This window comes from Canis lupus, chromosome 26, assembly GCF_011100685.1.
Source record: "Canis lupus familiaris isolate Mischka breed German Shepherd chromosome 26, alternate assembly UU_Cfam_GSD_1.0, whole genome shotgun sequence".
Classification (NCBI taxonomy): Eukaryota; Metazoa; Chordata; class Mammalia; order Carnivora; family Canidae; genus Canis; species Canis lupus.
Window position 1 is genome coordinate 21457372 of NC_049247.1, and position 19223 is coordinate 21476594.

Here is a 19223-nt window from a genome sequence, read left to right on the forward strand (position 1 = left end):
AGGGAGTTGAAGGGAGGGCATCTGAGAGGTGCACGTGTGGACCACCGAGCCCTCGCACAGCCCCGGCGGGGCCGGACACTGCAGAACCCCGAGGGGGCACAGACCACAGAAAAGACCAGTTGGCCTCAGGCTCCGACGGTCCCCCCTGCCCCAAGTGGGGTTCCAGGGCGGGGTGCACTGACGGCCTCCCCCCACCCACCCCCAGAGGCCTCTGGGGGCACTGGTCTCCCTGTTCAGCTCGCCTAACGTTTTCTATTTAAATGCAAATTTTGACTTTTCGCTTGGCAGCTAGCAAAAGTTTTCTGCACTGGAATGAGGGTCACGATAATAATTTATCCACAGGCCTTTTTCTAACAATTATTATTTGTTCAAGGGAGAGAGCGGAGGCCCCAGCGGCTGGGAGAAGGGGCTCAGGGCCTGCACGGAGTGGCCTGCAGGTGTTGGGAGCAGAGGCCACGCCTGGGCCTTATCCCCAGGGCAAGGGGGCAAGGTGGAAGTAGAGGCTGCCCGCCCTGGAGGCCCCAGCTCTGGGAGGCATGCGCAAAGGGGATTGGTATTTACTCAGCCCCGAGCCCTGCGCTGAAGCCTGAATAGGCCCGAAGACTGGTTTAATCACAGAGGTTGGTCTCAGGGAGCTCCCAGTCTGAAGACGGGGACAGAGAAGAAATAGACCAGTGTCATACAGCATGCCACATGCCCAGCGCAGAGGCAGGGGTCCAGACAAGGCTCCTGACACGGCCGGAAAGTCTGAGAAGGCTTCCTGGAGGAGGTGACTGTCGTCACATCTTAAAAATGATGAAGAGTCAGCCAGGCCGCTGTCATGTTCTTCTGGTGATAAAGTCTGTCAATAAAATAAATGGACATTTTCAGATTTAGGAATTTATGCTGTAGAATGTCCCCCCTAGATGCAGATAGATGTATTAGGTTATTCAATGAAGTCTTTAAGCAATGAGGGAAAACCACGGGGAACACTCTAGAGAGCCACTGGTAGGAGATTAGATGAAGGAATGGTGGGATAGCCACACCGAGGAATACGATGCAGCCGTATAAACTGAACAAGTGAAAAAGATGGGTTGTGTATGGTGGAGGTGGAATTCGTGTGAAAAGCAGCACATGGATAATTTTTTGAAGTATTTGCTTACATTTGCAGAAAGCTTCTGCAAAAGGACATATGCAGCCCCGGGCATTTTTCCACACAGCCCTGAGCACCCCCACTGCCCCTCTCTGCGTCCCTTTGCCCTCATCTGTAGATGGGGAGCACTGTGCCTTCTTGGCTGATGTCCCCAGGTTGTTGTGACCTGCAAAGGACCGATGGCAGGGAAAAGGCTTTATATACTGTAAAGTGCGATGACCCGGAGTCGTCAGCCTCCTCCCCCCTGTGGGCTCCTTCCTCCATCAGTGTTCTCAGAACAGGAGCCATGTGGAGGAATGAGTGTCACAGCCACCCTGGGTCGGCGGCTTATGCCCAGCCCTCAATTGGACACCTCCTGCAGCTTCAGGAGGATGCCCCTCTGGGTATTCCAGGTAAGCCCCCACCTGATCCGTCCCAGTTCCCAAGAAAGCAGGTGGCCAATGGGGAGAGGGTCCTGCGAAAGAGTGACAAGGGAGCAGAGAATGAGAGGGAAGAAGGGACAACCAGGAGAGGGGGTGATGCTGGGGATTGCTGTGTGGGCACCTGGGGCTCTGTCCTGCTGGGGAAACAGCACCTGGGGCTCTGTCCTGTGCTGAAATACAGCTCAGGACTATCCCTCCAAAGGGTGGGAGGCTGAGACACTTATCCACGATGCACTTATTGATGGCATCCCACGGTGCCAGGCAGAGGAGGGAGCGATGTCGGGGCTCAGGTGAGGTGTTGCTGTAGTGCCTGGAGCTGTCCTGCAACTAGATGGGGGTAGGGTCATGTGATGTGAGGCAGAGAAGGCACCTGCTTCCCGGGGCAGTCCCTCTTCCTCTTACACCTTCCCTTTCATTCCCCGTGGCACCCCCAACCCATTTTCCAAGCTCCCGGCACTCAATTGTAGGGCAGGAGACAACCGGGAGAAATCACCCCAGCAAAGGAAAAGCCCAAACCAATGCCAGAAGGAACTATTCTCAGCGTAGAAAGGCAATGAGCTAAAAGGTGCTCCCCACCCCTGCCGTCTCCCGCAGTCCCCCACCGTCCCCTGCAGTGGAGATGGCGGCTAGAAGCAAGTCCTTCGGTATGGGCTCTGGCGCTTCAAACCCAGCCTCTGTGGCGGCCCATTCCTGTGTGTCTCCTTGCGCCTTCCCCTCTTCTGCACACACACACAATGGACACCTGTTCTCAAAGCCCCCTCAGGCCACGTCCACACTCCTATGAAATGCCACCCCTTCTCCTACTCCTGCCTCTTACCGTCCATGTTATTAAAACAAGCAGCCACACCAGCCATCCAGTTCATGCTCCTGCCTCTAGACTCCTAGGATCCATGACTGCTGCTCTTCAAACACCAGGAGGACCTACGGCGGCCCCTGTGCCTAAGCCCCAGCCCTGTCTCTCCCCCATATCCCCTTCTCCTCTCTTTATTTGCCATGTCAGCCTCCTTTCTGTCCTTGAAATAAGCCTCCACATCTCCCACCTCAGGGCCTTTGTGCTAGCTGTACCCGCCTCCTAGAATCCTCCTCCTGCAGCTTCCTCACCACTACAATTGTTCTCATCCTTTGGGTCTCTGATGACATGTCACCTGATCACACTGACCTGCTGTATCAGTTAGCTACCGCTGCGTAACAAAGCATCTCAAAACTTCATGGCCCAAGGCATAGGCATTTGTCTAGCTCACAAGCCCACAGTTCTACTGACTTCTGCATGTGAGGCCCACTGGCAGAGCAGCTGGGTGCTGGCTGGTCCAGCTTGGCCTTGACTGTGATGCTCATCCCTGTTCCGCGTGTCTCTTGTCCTCCAGCAGGCAAGCCTGGGCTTATATTCCCAAGGTGGTAGCAGAAGTCTGCAAGGTCTCTTGAGACTCGGGGCAGGAGCTGGCCCTGCATCACCTACATCACATCCTATTGTCCAAAGTCGGTCACAGATCCAAGAAGTGGAAGGGAAATAGTGTCTACCTCTTGACGGGGTGAGCTGGGAAGGCCCATTGCAAGGGGCCGTGGCGACAGGGAGGTGTGAAAGGCTGGGCACATTTGTGCAATCCATCCACTTCACCTTCCCTGACCACTCAATCTAGAAAAAAAACACCCCAAGGAATGTGTCTCCGCCCATTTGGTTTCCCTTGCTGCATTCATCCCAGTGTGTTATTATCTTGTTTACTTAATTGACTCATTCTTGTCTGGGGCCCCCATGTAAGGTCTCAAGGCCCAAGACCCAGAGACAAGCACAGTGCCTGACACATAGTAGAGAACACTGCCTGACCCCATTTCTACCCCCAGAAGGAACAAAACAAGCCAGAGCCGTGGCAGCTGGGCCTGGGCAGGGAGGGCGGGTGCTCTGGTACCCCGTAGGTATGGGGCTCAGCCTATCCCGGACCACTCTGCCCAGCCTCAAAGGCCCCTGACCCCCAGCCCCCAGCCTAAGAACGTAGCAGATCCTCCTCCTCCTCATCCCAATCCTGATCCCGGGGGCCCGCTCTGAGGAGCCAGGGTCTTGCTTCACAATTGCGTCTGAATGCAAATAGCTCCGCCAGTGAGAATATATTAAAATCCGCGGTGTCAGCGATCACAGTGGAGGAGGGGGGCCTGTGGAACCTGAAATACAGACGCCTGTCCCGATTATTGCTGCCTCCCAAGGAGGCCGGAGGGTGCGCACCTCATTGTATCTGGGGAGGGTTCCCCTGCTTGGCTCCCCGAGGTTGTGCACCACTGTGGCCAAACTCTGTGGTGGGTGGGCGAGGCCCCAGGATACGGCAGAGAGTCTAAGAGTGTAGGGGTGCTGTCTGTCTTTCAGGGAGGATCACCTGCCGTGGGGCAGTTTGAGGAGCAGTGAATAAAAGGGGGCAGGACAATGGAGCCCCGTGGGCCACGGTGTAGAGGATGCTCACTTCCCAACTCATTCAAGTCGCTCATTTCTTCATCCGCTCACCGTTCCCTAGGCACACACTCAGACCCGCTAAGTCCTTTCCTTAGAACCTATCTGAGGCTCTTTCAAGTGCCTCAGACCTGCAAAGCCTGGCCTCACCAGTGCCCCCACCTGTCCCCTGACAGTGCAGCATGTCACTGAGGCCTTCATTGCCCTTGCCAGCTCCCAGAAGTCCTCCCTGACGGCCCCCCCACAAGGACACCACCCACGACCCCTTACCCTGCCCCCTATTCCTTCATAGTTCCTGGCATCACTTATATTAATTCACTTTTTCCCACCTCAGTCTCCCCATTAAAAATGTCAGCTCCGTGCCCATCTTTTTCGTGGCTGGGTCCCCAACATTTGCACATTACCTGGCAGGTGACAATAAATGTTTATTGAGTGGCCAAATGCATGATCAGGATGAGAGGCGGGTGTCACAGGTCATCGCCGCCCAGCACGTGCTGATTTCAGCAAGAAGGGGGACTATGATAACCCCACGATTCTGAGTCAGGAGGGCAGTAGAGACAAGCCTTAGGATAAGGCCCAGGGAGCATCCCTCTACAGGCCCAGAGGCCGTGTGCGACTCCCTTTATGCACCTGAGGACATCACCTGAGCCAGGGGGAGTAGCCAGCTCCTACTCTCAGGAGCTCTCAGGCCAGCGTGGGAGGCACTCAGTGACTAATCGAACAAGTACATGATGCCATAGAAAGTGGGAACGTGTGGTGAGGAGAAAAATAAAGCTGAGGGAGGGGTCGGGTCGAGCTGAGGTCGAAGGACAGGGAAGGTCAGGGAAGGCCTCTCGGAGGAAGTGGTGCTATGGCAGGAAGCTGGGTGGAGAGGAGTAGCCCTGTGAGTTCCTGGGCTGGGGGAAGAGGGCCTCATGAAGGGAGCCCTTGGGGAGTTCTGAGCAGACCTGGGGAGATCCTACAAATGGGTTCATGGCTTCCCCCTGCTAAGAGGGGCCACGGGAGAAGCAGGGAGCCCAGAGAAAGGGCCACTGCAGGTGCCACGTGGGAGGGTGACAGAGGCTCGGGATGCTCTGATGGTAGAGTTGTCAGGACGACTCCAGGACTGGGTGTGAGGTGGAGGGAAGAAGAGGATTCTAGAATGGCCCATGGGTGTGCCTTGGTGCTAGAGGCAAAATGAAGCTACCTGGGTGTGGCGGGTGGAAGACAAACAGGCTTGGCAAGTAAGCCCGGCAGGCAGGTACAGGTCCCCCCCAAACCGTACGGTGCACCCCCACCTCACCACAACGACCGCACCAGGTTGTCATCTGGCTTCTGCTAACGGCCCCGCCATGCCGGGGAGCTCACCACCCAGCCAGGCAGTGGGTCTCGTTGTCACAAACACAGCTCTTCTCTGCTTTCCTGAGCCCTCCCTCCACCCCGTTCCAGCACAGAACCCCTCTTGGAATTCTGGAATCCATGAAAGGAAACAAGGAAAGGAAGAGCAGGAGGGAGGGAAGGGGGGAGGGAAAGGTGGGCCAGGGACCTGGGCTCGTAGAAGCTCCCTTTTTCCCTCTGTCTTAGTCTGCTCACGCTGCCATCTCAGAACACCATGGACTGGGGGTTTAAACAGCAGCCTTTTCCCTTCCCACAATTCTGGAGTCTGGAAGTCGGGGAGCAGGTGCCAGCGGGGTCCGGCTCTGGTGAGAGCCCCCTTCCTGCTCCTGCACGTGGCAGCCTTCTCGCGGCGTCCTCACGTGGCAGGGGGTAGAGGGGTCCCTGGTGTCTCTTCTGGAAAGGCACTAATCCCATCAGACCATAGCCCTGCCTTCATGACCCTAATGACCTCCCCAAAGCCCCCAATCCCATCACATTGGAGGTCAGGGCTTCAATACTCAGCCTGTGACATCCTCCGAGGGCCACTCCACTACAGTGATGCCACTGTCTCCACGTGACAGTCCACGAGCCTGAGGCTCAGAGAGACAAATGGATGTGCCCCAACCCCCACCCCCAGAGGCAGTGAGTGGCAGAGGAGAGACTGGAGGCCCTGACGGGGCCCCACCTTCAGCACAGACATGATCCCACACTGCCTCTGAACAGAACCGACCCCAGGCGGTGGGGGACGGGGGTGTCACTTTGTCCAGCCTCCGACATCCTGGCACACACCAGGAGCGGGAGTGTGACACCCAGGACAGGCTCCTTGCTGAGATGCCAAAACACGAGTATGAAAATGGGCCCGTATGGTGCCGAGGCCCCTCCACCTTGGGGATACCTAGAGAAAATGATTTGGGGCACACAGTCTCCCCGGAGCCAGCGGGGCTCATGCCGATGTTTCGGACACCTGACCCCCAACAGAAGCAAAACCCCCGGTTTGCTGATACACAGCAGGTGCTGCGTTAATGTGTGCGCGCGTGCATGAATTAGGGGTTAAGTCATGACCTGTGTCTGTCCCCTTTCCTGGTAAGGAGACGAGATCATCAAGACTTTTGGTAAAAATAATAATAATAATAATCAATCAATCAATCAATCAACCCCAGGGTTTCAATGGCAGGGCCGAGAGACCAGGTGGGTGCGCCAAGTTGAGCCGGGACGAGGCGGCCGCGCCAGCCCCACTGTGGGCCACTGATAAGAGGGCTCGGCTGGGGAATCCAGACGGCCTGTCTATCAGCCTCCTAAACACCATTCTTACAAGTTTTTTTTTTCCTCCCCCCTTTTCATTAATACGCAGAGTGAATAGAACATTGAATAAAAATCAGCCCTTTCTGCACAATTGTGGGATTGAAAGGTAACTGTCAACAGAAGAATTGGGTGACAAAGGGACCCGTTTCGCGCTTAGCAAATGATTTTCGGCTTGTCATTTCAATGGGCTGTGTTTTTCAGAGATTGTGGGGTGGGTTTTTCTTTTTCTCTTTTTTTTTCTTTTCTTTCTTTCTTTCATTCTTTTTTTTTTTTTTTTGAATAGCATTTATTACCACACTTAAAAAAAAAAATTTTTGCGTGTTGTCTTTGCAGCCGCCCTTCCTTCGCAGATGCTGTGTTTCCCTCCTCCTCCCGGGTCTCCTCGATGCAGCTTTCTCCAAAAATAAAATAAGATAAAATAAGACACACGAAGAGATCTGGAAAGCCGAGGAGGGGAAGAGAGGTTTTGTGAGGAGCAGATAGTTGCAAGGTAGGAAGCAGAGGGTGAGGGAGCTGGGCTGAGGCCCTGGCGGGTGGAGAGGGGGCCTTGAACTCTGACCCTTGGGCTTGGCCTGGCGGGATTAAGGATTCTGCGGTAGCCTGGGGGTGTGTCTACTTTGTCCCTTCGGGGAGTCAGCATCCTGTGGCCCCCTTGCTGGCTGGACCTTGCTGTTGTTGTACTCAGGGCAGCTTACTTACAGGAGCCCCAGGTCCGTAAAGAGGGTGTGTCCCATGGTCTGATGGCCATGCTGCAAAGTTCTGCTGTGACAACGCATCGCTCATAGACACCTTGAAGCCAGCTCTCCAAACAGGCAAGACGTATCACAGAAAGCATACACCTGTCAGGGTATCAAAATCATGCCTTCCACACTTTCATAAAAAAGCATCGTTTTTAAAGAGCTTCTTTGCCTCCCTTTTCTCAGAAGAGCTTGTGACCAAGAGCAGGGATCCAGCTGTAGCTGAACAAACCTGTTTCAACCCACGGGCCTCAGCTTCTTTCATCTGTGAAATGGGCCGGTGATACAAAGCCACTGTCATTAAGCACGGAGCAGGGGATCACTAGCCATCAGTGGGACGCCGGTGAAAACTGCAATGAGACAGTGCCGCTCACCTACCAGAAGGGCTACAATTAAAAATAGTGACACAACCAATTGCTGATGAGGGCGAGGAGGAACTAGATCATTCATACAATGCCAGTGGGAATATAAAATGGGAAAAACAGGCTGGCAATTTCTTCAAAAAGTAAACACTCTACCGTACAACCCAGTAATCACACTCCTGGGCATTTGACTCGGAGAAATGAAGACTTATGTTCTCACAAAAACCTGTACGTGAATGTTCACAGCAGCTTTATTGGTAACAGCCCCAAACTGGAAACCGCCCAGATGTCCTTCCACAGGTGAGTGGATCCACACAGTGTGGCTCATCCATCCCACAGAATACTACACAGCAGGGGCAAGGAGCAAGCTATGGATCCGCACCACCTGGATGACTCTTTAGGGAACTGTGTGGAGTCAGAAGAGCAAGTCCCAGGAAGTTCCATACTGTATGATTCCATTTACATACGACTGTCCAAGTGATGAAATTAAAGAAGTGTAGATGAGTGGGGGAGGATGGGGGACAGGTGTCAAGGGTCAAGGAGAAACTGGGGCGAGCGGAAGTGGGTGAGGCTATGAAAGGCCAGTGGGAGGGTCCCTGTGCTGATGGAGATGCTCCTGATGTTGACCGTGTCCATGCCAGTTTCTGGGTCATTACATGTCGTATGTTAATATTGAATCTCGTCTCGGGGTCATCACTGGGGGAAAGTGGGGGAAGCTCTGTGGGATCTCTCTAAATTCTTTCATTCAACGACATACGAATCTGTAAGTATCTCCAAATAAAAAGCCTGATTAAAAAAATAAAAATTAAAACCGCAGAGCCCATTTGACAAATAGAACGTTGTGCAGCCCGAGATGTGTGCCAGGTGGATTTGGGGGTGCTCTTGTTGAACTGGGGTCATGGCCAGCAGCTTCTTCTCTGTCTCCCAGGGGCACCCACAGTTTGGAAACCCAGGGGCTGTAGGACCCCTCGGGGATCTCCTGTCCCGGAATCTGCAGATCCTGGGAGGTGTCACTGGGGGCCAAGCCAGCCTTGGGTTTCCAGACTTTATCTATGTGGGCTCCAAAAGGTGAGACCCTTTTTGTCCCTTGGCTGTTGTGCTGAGTCATCCCCTGGACCCTGTGAGGGTTCCAGGCAGGGAGGGGGTGGGCAAGACACACCAGGCCCGGGGCAGGGGCCGCAGCAAAGTCCGGGAGGGCTGGACTCTGTCTCCGCCCCCCCTAGCAGCTGGACCACGCCCTGGCCACACCGCGGCCACGTACTGCGGTGTCTGTCTACCTGGGTGCCTACTGCCGTGCTCTGTCCCCCTACCACAGGCCCATAAAGTCAGACCCTTCCCACCCTAGTCCAGCCCCACTACTCAAGGGGGCTGTGCTGAGGCTGGCAGGGTGTGGGACCCCTCAGAACAGGGGCAGGAGGAGCAGCGCCCAACATGCTGGGACTGGGGCGCCGGTCTCCTCCACGGGACTCTGCTGTGGGCTCACTGCGCCGCTGAGTGTCCCATGGCCCTTCTCCTTCTTTGACCTGTGTCAGCAAGTGAGAAGGCACTCAGTCATGTCATCGGTACTCACTGAGCACTTCCATGCGGGATGCTCTTCCAGATGCCAGAAGGACCCCAGCTCCCTCTCCAGGGGTGAGGTTGAATGTTAAACGAGGAAACACATAAAGGAGAATATTTTGCAGTAAAACAAGGTGACAGAGCAGGACTGGTGGGGTGCAGGGGAGGGCCTACTCTCTGAAAAGGGGAAGTTTGAGCAGGACACAGTCTTGTGAAGGTCTGAGGAAGGACGTTAGGGGTGGGGGAGTGCATGCACAAAGGGGGGGATGGCATGCACAAAGGCCCTGAGATGCAGACAAACTCAGTAGGTTTGTGGGGTAGAGACCAATGTCGGGATGGGGGTGCGGTGAGCGCAGCAATGCAGGACCTGAGGTCAGATGGGTCAAAGGGACCTAATGGGTCCTGAGAGGCGAGGGTTGCCAGGAGTGAGGAGTCCGGCTCTCCTTCTCAAGGCAGGGAGGAGGAACCACATGGGTTTGGGGGGGGGTGGGCAGTGGCCAAGCTCTCAAACACTTCTAAAGGATCGCTGTCTGCAGTGGGAGGACTCCCAGGAGGGCACAGACAGGACAGGGCAAACATCCCTGCAACCTCCCTGGGGAGGCTGTAGGGCCCAGAGCATGTGAGGTATCATTCACGCACACAAGGCCTCCCCAGCCTCTAACAGCTCCCAGCCACCAGCCTCTTGTCCAGCCCTGCTGCTGCTGGCAGCCCGGACCTCCCAGGTGTCCCGAGGACAGTCACAACAGCAGCCAGGGATATCCCCAAGCGGTCACAGTCCAGGGATGCTGGTGCGGGGTGGAATCCTCCCGCCACCTCCCTGCGTTTCCCCAGCCTGCTCTGCACCATACAGACCGGCCCTGGTTCTCCAGCTGCCTCGCCCTCAACAGGGCCAGCCAGGGGGAGGGGCTGGTGGGAGACCAGAGGCCGAAGCAGGGGTGAAGGCCGCTGCACCTCCTGCGTGGCTCCCGTCAGGCAGCCCTGGCCCCGGGGAAGAGATCCTTGTATTACATTCCCTCTGTTGATATACTGGACGCCGGTGGCCTCCCTGGACACTTGAGCCCTACCACCCAGGTCTCAGGTCATTCGGAGAGCACCAGGTCAGCCTTTGCCCAAGCATCCCTCCTGGGGGGAAGGCCACCTGCCCAATCCAGGGTGTGTTCACCCCTCACAGCCCAGGACAGAGTTCTCCACCCCTCTCTCTGTGGCAGAGGCCTGCTGGGAGCTTCAACTCCATCCCACAGGCTACAAGAATCCCCAGAGGCCCAGACTCTTAACTGAGAGGGAAGAGCAAAGCACCCGCCCTCCTAGGCTATGGAATATGCCTCAGTTTCCCCATTTGCGAGAGGAAGTCAGAGCAGGTGATCTTCCAAGCTCTTCACTGAAATTCCAAGGATCTCTGATTCATCGGCAATATTAAAGTCTAGCATTGATTGAGCACCTAATGTATTCCCCACATGTTAAGTGCCCTCTGAAGGAGGCAGCTCATCAGTCCTCAGCACATCCTCACGAGGCAGGCACAGCTAGCATCCCCATTGCACAGATGAGAACACCAAGGCACAGAGAATTTGAGTCATTTGCCCAGGACGCCTGGCTGATACATGGCACAGCTGGAATTTGACTAATGTCTACTTGACCCTAAGCCTGTCCCCCTAACCACTCTCCTATGTGGCCTCTTGATTATAAGTAAAATCCATGGGTGAGAGCAGCCCAGGTGGCTCAGCGGTTTAGCACCGCCTTCAGCCCAGGGCCTGATCCTGGAGTCCCGGAATCAGATCCCACATCGGGCTCCCTGCATGGAGCCTGCTTCTCCCTCTGCCTGTGTCTCTGCCCTCTCTCTCTCTCTCTCTGTCTCTCATGAATAAATAAATAATCTTAAAAAAATAAAATCCAAAAACTTATTTTTGTCATAGATGGAAAGAAGATTTATTGAGGTCCTACTAGATGCCAAGCTGGTGCTGGATATTGAGCAGTGAGCAAAAAAGATAATAAATCTTTCTGCTTCCACCAAGTTTATATTCTGGTTGGAGGAGGCAGACAATGCATAAGTAAGTTATATGGCAGTCGGTGAAAGGTGCAATTGAGCAAAATAAAGCAGGGAAGGACACTGGGCAGCACTGGGGCTGGGGGTAGCAATTAAAAAGAAGGCGGTCAGAGGAAGCGGTGCTGAGAAAGTTGGCAGAATCAGACAGGAGGTGAGGAAGATGACCGGGCAGGTACCCAGACAAGGAAGAGTCTAGGCAGGAGGAGCAGCAAAAGCTGGCACCATGTCACTTCCCCTCCGAATGCCTCAGTTTCCCCATCTGTAACATGAAGATGGTCACTCAGGTTACACCGTCCACCCGGAGCTCATCTTTGATTCCTCCCTGGAGACAACCCCACCCAATGGTACCAAGTGTGAGTCTTTCCAAGCAGGCCTTCCAATGCACATGAGGCACTTCCTCCTCATCCTCAACCCCAGGCTGTGGGCTGCTGCCATGAGGTTCTGGGACACTACAGTGGAGGCTCTGCTGTAGATTGGGCCTCACTCTTCTCCTCTGTGTAATGGGCACCACACCACCACCCCACAGGTGTCTTTGCTGATCCATGGGGACAAAGAACATAAAGCATCTAATACTAGGCCTAGGACAAAAAACCTTTCGTGAGGCCAAAGCCACATGAAGACAGAGGTGGGAATTAGAGCGACATGGCCACAGCTAGGAAACACCCAGAGCCACCAGAAGCTAGAAGAGGCAAGGAGGGATCCACCCTTAGAGCCCTCGGAAGGAGCACGTTCTGAGTGACACTTTGATTTTGGACTTCTGGCCTCCAGAACTGGGAGACAATCAATTTCTGTGTCTTAAGCCATCAGGTCCATGGTACTTTGTTACAGCAGCAACAAGAAACTAATCCAGTATTGCTTCTTTTAATACTCTTGCACCACATGGTTATGAATCACAGCTGCCCGCACATCCATCCTCCCCTCTAGATTGTGAATTTCTGGAATGCAAGCACCATGCTTTGGGGGCCTACAGAAGCATGGAATATCCCTTAGCTATTCTGCTTGAGGGAAACTAAGTCCCTGCTTAGAAGGATTAGGAACAAGGTTTTTATTTCTGATCCAAGACTGACGGAGCCTTGCCCCAGTGCCACTGGCAAGACTTGGACCCAGAGCCCTCGGAACCATCAAGCCTGTAGCAGCTCCTGCCAGGGATACATGCAGCCTCCAGAGAGCATGTCACTCTACCAGCCAGTAGTTCAGACCCTGCCTGAGTGAAAAGGCAGAGAGAGAGAACCTAAAAATCTCTATGGACTTGTTCATTTAGTCTAGTCCATGAGGGAGGCTGCATTTTATTAGAACAAGAGAATCAAGTGCTGTGATTCAATGGGTCTTGGAAAGAATCGACTCAGGGCCCCACATGTATTGACTGCTGGGCTGGAATTACAGGACATGGAGAGGATTTACCTGTGGGTTCCTGGGGAAAATGAACTCCGTATGCCAGCAACTCCCCACCCCACTTCCCACATACACCATCTTCCCTGTAAAGGCTCTGATGTCCAAATTGAGTCCCCCTGCTGAGTAAGAGAAACCCCTAACTTGTTGCTTCCTGCCTCCTCCTGGCAAGCTTAAACTATGGCATTCAACATGATCCAAGTGGTCAATCATGATGACTGATGGTCAGACTCCAGACATGGTGGCCTTGGGAACAGTTCTGGGGCATCACTCATTGACCCCTAGGGCATCATTCATTATAAGAATGGTTATTGTCTGGCACATGCTTGATTACATTGGATGGATGGATGGATGGATGGATGGATGGATGGGAAGGAAGGAGAGAGGGAGGGACAGCAAGGGAGAAAGAAGAAAAGAAGGAGAAAAGGAAGGAAGAAAGGAAGGAAGGAAGGAAGGAAGGAAGGAAGGATGGAAGGAAGGAAGGAAGGAAGGAAGGAAAGGAAGTTATACGGGAGTAAGGAAAAGAGGAAAGGAGGAAGGACAGATGGATAGTTAAATGGATGGACGGATGGATGGACACGTGGATGGATGGACGGATGGACACATGGATGGATGGATGAATGGATGGATGGACATATGGATGGGTGGATGAATGAATGGATAGATGGACACATGGATGAATGGATGGACACACAAATGGATGGATGAATGGATGGATGGATGGATGGATGGATGGATGGATGGATGGACACACAGATGGGTGGATGGATGGATGGATGAATGGATAAATAAAATCTTTTGGAGTTGAACAAACACAGATTCAAATTCTTATCTCCCCCCACTAACTTATCTGTGTGATTGGTTCAAATTACTTCCTATCTCTGAGCCTCAGTTTCTTCAATTATAAAATGGAGGTGACGATGCTTAGCTTGCTGTGAGTTCTAACAAAATCATGCCTGTGAAGGGACTGGTCCCACTTTCATCACACCTTTCTCAGAGTCTCCTGGGCAAGGCTCATCTGGCACATACTAGGTCCTCAGGGTGCCTTAGAGGGGGCCATCACTTTTAAGCCCCAGATCGCCCATCTTGCTTTGGGGCTATGAAAGCCCTTTTCTCTGTGGAATCAGAGGGAAATTCTGATTTCACACAGAGGTGGGTAGAGAGCTAGGCTGGGACATGACCCCTGCTCACTGAGGACCAAGGCAGACACCTGTCCCAAGACTTGTCCTCCACAGGAGTCCACAGGCTGGGAGGGTGCAAGCACAGCACACATACCCCAGCTGACCTCCCTACAGGTGGATTTACCTGAGCAGGAAGGAGAAGCAGCCTCTTTCCTCTACCCTCTGTCCCAGGCATTGGAGAAGGGAAGGCTGCACGGAGCAGAAACAGATGTACATGCTGTGCCTCTCTGGGCGACTGGACACACATTCCCAACTGCTCTGCCAACCAGTGAAGAGGATATTTGGGAATCTGGAGAGTTTTCTGAGTGGCCTTCAAACCCACACTGCTCATGTTAAAGTCAAGAAGAGTACAGGCCTTGGAGCCAGGCAGGACCTGTGTTGGCTTCAACTAGTTAGTCTACCTCCTTGACCGAAATGGGTGGACAAATATGTTGCTCCCAAAAGATCACGTGAACTGTATCATGTCAAAGAGATGCGGGCATGAAGAGTGGTCTACTGCATGAGAATGGAAATCTCCAGCCTGTCACCCAGGCCACAGGCCCCTCAGCAGGGCTGGATATCACCTGGACAGGAGGCCTGCCTGGCTAGGACCACTCCAGCGGTGGGAGCATGTGCAGCCGAGGTCACGTGAGTGAGCCTGGTGGATGCAAACTATTGTTCTCAGATCTTCACCTGCTCTTAACCAGCTGTCGGGGGCTCTGCGAGGGACACCTGCCATTTCCAGGCTGGAGCTGCCCCATTCCAAACTCCCCAAAAGTTCCCCCATTAATGGTCCCAGCTCCTCCTACTCAATCCTTCCTTCCAGAATAAAGCAGCAGAGAATTTTCTTCTCCCTGCAGACGCATCCCCTAACAGGGGCCCCAAGAAAGGGCTCTCAGAATAATTGAATAATCCCAGGCAAGTATGAACAGCAGTTGAGGAGGCGTGTGGAGGAGGAACCCAAGGTGAAATTTATTTCTGTCAACTGGTGGTCTATTTCCCTGATACTATTTCCTTGTATACAGATAAGGAGTTATCTTAAATGACCATGTCTTTTTCAATTTGTACTTAACAGTCAATCCCATTTTCCTTATATGATACTATCGCAGCTGGATGAAAAATGCATTCAATAATCCCTAAGGATCTTCATATATCAATATCAAATGGTCTGAAATTGACCTGTTATAAAATCCAGTCCTTCAAGCTAGCAAGAGACTGAATCAAAAAGAAGCAAATTTTAGCGCTCACGGCGTTTTGTGGAAGCTGAACGCTCCAGCACCGGAGCTCACGTTTCCCGGGTCCTTAATGAGAACAAATGCTCAACATCCATTAAAAACCAAAAACTTACCTGGAAGATGTACCTGGATTATTGATACATCTGTCTAACGCATGGGGCCTCTCAGACACGTGGACCGGCAGGAGCACGAAGGCCAGAGGGGTGGTAACAAGATCCACCCAAAAGTTCTTAGGACCCTGAGGTCGGTGCCCCAAGTTGCAGAGTGTCACGGAGTCCCGGGGCTCAGGAGAGAAGGTTGGGACACACGTCTCACATGACCTCGGTCCCTTTCCACGGCAAATATGCGATATGCGTTCTTGCCAAGTTCCTCTGATGGTAAATAAAATAAGGAGTTCGGCCACTATTCACAGCTCTTCCTCTGTTCGTATCAAGTCCTCAGAAGCTCTACTAGGAGGGGCGGACTCTAAAGTCTCCCCAACTCTCCTCATTAATAGTTACGATGGAAGAACGATCAACATTGTGTCTGTACTGAATCCTTAGGATAACCCTCTGCTATTAGAGACTGAAGAAACTGGAGCTCAGCGCAGTAAAAGGACATGCTTAAGGCCATCTATCTGGTGACAGAGCTGGGGTCCAAGCCCAGAGTCTCCTAACGCAGAGACTATACCCTCCACTGCTGCACATTTCAATTAAGTATAAGACTGATTAATATTTGATTAATATTAGAGGAGGAGGAGGAGGGAGGGGAAGAGGAGGAAGAAAGTGGTACAGATGATGCCACCGTCTGGGCTCTTTGGGATCAAAGAGGGGAAAATGAGGTCCCCGTGACTGGGGCAATCAGGGCAGGCTTCCCGGAGAGGTGGTTCAATCGGTGCCCAAAAGGGTGTAGATGCTGGAATTGGTTCTGTTTGACACCCCTATGCTCTGGCCTTGCTGCTATTTAGACAACATGTGGGATCCGTGGGGATGAACCAGGATGGAGAAGACACAGGTCCTGTCCTCGAGGAGGCTCAGATCAGAAATCAGGTCACCACAGGGGTGGAAGAATGACAGCCTCCACGTTGGACTGTCCCTTCCACAGACAGGTACGGGTCGCAGGAGAATCACATGGGCCGAGTCTAAAGTCCAGTGAGACCAACCCAGAGCTGGTGAGCTTGGGCAGTTGACTTCGCCTCTGAGCCTCACATGTTGGTATCTGGAAAATGCGGCAGCAAAACCAACCTTGGCTGGTTGTGAGCATGAAAATCACGTAGGAGGAATCTCCAGCGTGTAGTAGGTGCTCACAGCACATTGGCTTCTTTTCCATCCTGCATGGAACGTCAGCTCTGTGAGGACAGGGATGGTGTCTGTTGTGCCACCGCTGGGTCCCGGGTGCCAGACACAATCAGTGCTTGGGGCTCATTTATGAAATGGATGGAGGGATAGATGGATGGGTGGACGGGTGGATGGTTACAGAGGGACCCAAGCTCCAGACATCACATCCAGGGCTAAATGTCCTGCAGCCCCCATGTCCTCCAGGAGAAACGTCCTCTACTTTGAACCAGAGAGCCAAGCCCCAGAAGTCACTAGCTTCCCAGCCCCAGCCTCTTCCCCAGCTCCTTCCAGCTGTTTCACACCAAAGGGTCAGGATGCCACAAATCTCCATGCACGTCTTCAAAGTGTGAGTGTCCGCGTGAGTGTCTCCCACCAACATTAAATCCAAGACATTGAAAGAACAGCCAGATAGCAAACCTAAACACATCCCTGGGCAATGCCCGGGGCTTGATGAGCCGAATTTCTGTCTGGGGTGAGGTGGTGGGGACACTGGGGGTGGCAGGGTCTGTCCCCAGGAAGCACGGCCAACACCTATTGACGTCACTACGTACCAAGGACGCTGTGGTAAGCAGCTTATGAGCATCACAGCAACCGACCTTGACAAAAACAGTTTTTCCTTACTTCCCGTAAGGGGGCACTGAGGTCAAGCTGGGATCCAGGAAGCTCCTGAGGAGACACAGAGGTAAAATGAGGCTGAGCCCTCGGGAGCCTGCCATCCAGCAAAATGGGCATTGACCACAATTCTGAGAATGTATTACTGTATTGTGGTGTATTTATGTATGTGTCGTGAATGCTCAGGGGAAGGTACATCTAAAACTGCCAGAGTGGAAGCAAGGAGGTTTCCTGGAGGAGGTGGCATCAAAAGCCTGAGTCATATCAGTAATAACAGAGATATTTACCAGAAGTTTCCCAGGAAATAGGTAAAATGATCACTCTTTACTTGCCAAAGGATAGAGATCTGGCCCAAAGAATGGTCCGTGAGCTCTGTAAGTTCCCACCGTAACACCCTGTAAAGGCTTCCCACCAGACTCGGAATACAATCCAAGCTCTGCAGTAGCCTGTATGTGGTCAAGCCCCTGACTATCACATGCCGTCTGCCCTTGCCCACTCCACTCCAGCCACACTGGCCTAACTCTTGCCCGCCCCAGGACCTTTGTGCATGCTATTCTCTCCACTTGGATTGACCTTCTTCCGCTATTCATGCAACCAGCTTTCTCTCATCTTTGAATCTCAAACCAATAGTCCTACCTTCAGAGAGATCTTCCCTGACCCGCCATCCAGTGTAAAGTAGGTGCCCCTTCATTCTCCATATAACCACCTTGTTTATTTCCTTGAGGACACTTAGAGGTGTTTTGTTTTGTTTTGTTTTTCCTTTGTCTCTTGCCTTGTTGAATCCATCCGTGCTAGAGGACTACAAATTCCCTGGAGACACAGATGACCGCATGCTTCTCAGTCACTGCTGTATCCCCAGTGCCCATCACATAATAGATGCTCAAGAAAACTCGTCAAATGAATGAATGAACTGATGGCTTCTAAATGTGAAAGAATGGTATCAGACAGAAGCCTGGAGCATCAGATATCCTCTGCACGGCTCTCAGACTTGGCCAGAAAAAAAAAAAAAATGAGAGGGGTAGACGCAGGATCCCTGCAAGGGTGATCTGTCCTACGAAAGAGGGAGTCGGAGGTGACTTGCTGGAGACACAGCCCAGTTGGATGCGGGAGTGTGGCCGGGAGCGTGCCGAGCGGAGGCAACGGGAGCACGGAGTCTTCCCTCCACACCGCGCGTTTTTCGGAGCGGCCCCAGAAACACCTGCATCGGCATCTCCGGGAAGTGGTGAACAGGTAGTAAAGGTGCATGACTCTGCTGAATCAGAGTCTCCGGGGCTGGAGCCGGGGGATCTGCATTCTCACCAGCTATTGCAGGGTCCAGGTACATCGGGGTTTGAGAAATGCTCCAGCCTCAGAGTCAGCGAGAAACTCGGAGCCAAAGTGAGCCAGCATAAGCCACCGCCAACCGATCTGGCGTTCTGACACTCCCCACCCCAGGCCTGGCGGGCGCGCGTCCCTTGAGCCCCGGGACCCCCCGGGCCAGCCCTTCACCTCCAGGACAGAAGTTCTCTACTTCCTGAACAGACCCTGACAATCCCTCCCCGTTTGGTGCTAATGGACTTGGGCTGCCCCCGAGCGTCCGCGCTGCGCCCCAGGAACTTGCTAGATCAGGGAGAGAGATTGGCAAACACGATGCAAACATCACTCATCCTGTTTGGTGGTGGGAGAGATTTTCTTTTTTAAAGAGGAGGGAAAAAAAAATCCCTGATGATTGACTGTGTTTTTGCATCTTCCAGCCATTTGTTGCCATGTAATATAGACATTTGCCTGTCAACAAAAACGCCGTCAGTTTTACAAACACACTGATTCCACTGGCTTCGTCGGGGGGAGTGTTTTGACTGGCTTCACTTGTTGAGTATCTGTGCACCGCTCTGCCCCGAGCAGCTGTGATGCAGCCTCGGGCCACCCGAAGCTCTCTCCTCCCGGCAGACTTCCTTCCCTTCAGACCAGCAGGATCCGACCCAGAGAGGCGCTGGGCCCGTGGGAAGCAGACTGGGCGGAGAGCCTGGGCCTGGAATCAGACCTGATGGCCCCTGAGCCTTGGGCAAGCCACTTTCCTTCTCGCCACCTCAACTTTTTCTTTTGTAAAATGGGAACTGTTCTCAACCCTTCCCTGTGAGGATTGAATGAGATCGTCTCGGTGAAGGAGGTGGTGCCACGTGGTAGCCAGC

The 19223-nt window shown here is 53.2% G+C and overlaps 1 long non-coding RNA gene across 1 annotated transcript in view; it reads right to left on the bottom strand.

Annotated features, from left to right (window-relative positions):
- Positions 1-246: 246 nt before the first annotated feature.
- Positions 247-19223, bottom strand: part of LOC119877570 — a 59154-nt gene continuing 40177 nt past the window's right edge. Inside the window, exon 5 of the long non-coding RNA XR_005379016.1 lies at positions 247-841. This is a non-coding gene — a long non-coding RNA (uncharacterized LOC119877570). The remainder of the gene's footprint in view (positions 842-19223) is intronic.